Source organism: Gracilinanus agilis, chromosome 3 (genome assembly GCF_016433145.1).
Source record: "Gracilinanus agilis isolate LMUSP501 chromosome 3, AgileGrace, whole genome shotgun sequence".
Lineage (NCBI taxonomy): Eukaryota > Metazoa > Chordata > Mammalia > Didelphimorphia > Didelphidae > Gracilinanus > Gracilinanus agilis.
The window spans coordinates 212865842-212868200 of record NC_058132.1 but is presented as its reverse complement, the minus strand read 5'-3'; positions in this window follow the sequence as shown (position 1 = coordinate 212868200).

Below are 2359 nucleotides of genomic sequence, written 5' to 3'. Positions count from 1 at the left end.
CCTTATTTTTTAAAGAATTCTGGGAAAGGAGGAAGATTGAATGATTTATATTGATAGTTCATCCCAATATTTAATAGTTCTTTTGGGAAATTCTTCCTTCACGTCAAATCTAAACTCTGCATGCTGCCATGTAAGCCAATCTGTTCTGTCCTCAGGAGAGAGAGAGGGAACAGCTGGTCAACATCTCTGTATAACTTGAAAAGAATTATTAAGTCACTCTTCAATCTTCTTTGCTCTGGGTTAATTTAGTTTGGGTCCCATAGGTTTTCCCACTTGGTCCTACTTTTTAACCCTAAGGTGATCCTTTCTGCACTATTTTCATATTCTGTGATTGAAATTTAAAAAATCACTTTCTGTTTTATTTTTTTAAGTAGTGAACATCATTTGACTGAATATGTTTACACACTCATAAACATAAGAATTCCTTCTTGCTCTTAGGTTCTCTGTTCTCTTGCCCCTCTAAACCTCCTACTCAATATCTAAATATAATTTGTAAAGATTTTCCAGTGTTACATCTTAAAAGGCACTATATTCCCCCCAGAGGAAATGCAGATTTCTATGTAATTGTGCAAGTAAGATAACAATATCTTTATTTTTGATAGAAAGAAAATAGCAATATATTCCAATTCTTTTGTGACAGGTAAGCAATGTGGTTTTATGATAATAACCTGTTTATGGTATCACTCTTTATGTCTAAATTATGTTTTGACTTATCTTAGTATATACAGTGTAAGATGTTGGTCTGTACCCATTCTTTACCATACCTTTTTCCAGTTTTCCCAGCAAGACCTATATGAACTGATGAAGAGTGAAGTGATCAGAACCAGGAAAAGAACATTGTACAGTAACAGCAATATTATATGATGAACAATTGTGAATGGCATAGCTATTCTTAGCAGTTCATTGATCCAAGATAGGACTCATGATGAAAAACGCCATTTACCTCCATTGAAAGAACGGATAGTCTGAATACAAACTGAAAAATACTATATTTCATTTTCTTTGTTCATTTTTCCTACTTTTCTTTCATTCTAGTTGTCTTCCACAAAATGACTAATATGAAAAAAATGTTTTACAGTATTGAAAATTTAAATTTATATAAGATTGCTTGCTGTCTCAGGAAGAGAAAGGAAAGAGAAGAGGGGAAGGAAGAGGAGAATTTGGTTCAAATATTTTTTAAAAACTAAATTTAAAATTGTCTTTTCATATAAATGAGGAAAAAATAAAATATTCAAAATCTCAAAGTAATAATTGCAAAAGCTTAAAACAATGTTTATACAAAACTCTAAGGTTTACAAAGTACTTTGGATTATTTTATTTAAGCCTTATAACGACTCTATGAGGAAGACATTAAAAATAATTTTGTTCTCATTTTAAAGATGAGGAAGCAGTGTCTCAGAGAGATTTTAATTTGTCACATAATGAATGGAAGAGGAAGGATTTAAATCTAATTTTCATGACTCTAAAACTAGCACTCTATCTACTGTACTATACACATTGTCACTTCTGTACTGCACTAGTTCCCCTCCCCATAGTCCATAGATAACTTGCTTTGGAATCTGGAAGACCTGGATTTAAATCTTGCCTCTGACTTTTAGTATATCTTTGACTGTAAGTCAATTAGCTGTTGTTCAATTGTTTCAGTTGGGTTTTACTAAAAATCATAACCCAACTTGCGGATGTTTTCTTAGAAAAGATATTGAAGTGGTTTGCTATTTTCTTCTCCAGATTGTTTTACAGATAAAGAAACTGAGGGAAATAGGGTTAAGTGTCTTGCCTAGGTTCACACAGTAAGTTTCTGAGGCTGGATCCAAACTCAGGAAAGATGGGTCTTCATGACTCCAGACCAAGCAACATATCCACATTGTGCCATACAGATCCTGTTACAGGCTTTATCCTCTTTGGCTTGTACAACCCTATTTCATTAAAAAAAATCACCATTTCCTCTTAGATACAATGTGCTACTTATGAATCACCTCAAAGTCAAGTTCATACTTAAATGAAAAGCTTAATTAGATTAATTAAAAGATGAAAAAATTAAGAAGTATTAGACGTATTTATCACATATAGTGAGAGTGAGATTCAGTTTCCTCCTTAGGTCAATTTGTATAATCAAGAAATCAGAGCAGACAACAGAAATAATGACATATTTAGAAATTAATGGAAGGAAAAGATCAGTCACCACTCTGTTATCCCTTTATGAAGTGTGAAAGGGTTGTCCTTAATAGAATTGAAAAGGCAGCTGCTTTCTGGCTTGGGTTAAATTGGCCATGCCTTGAGCAGCCTTTAAAAAGATACCTCTACAAGCCCTAGAAGCAGTTGAATTGTTAGAAAGGTCAAGGCATTTTAGAAAAGGAGG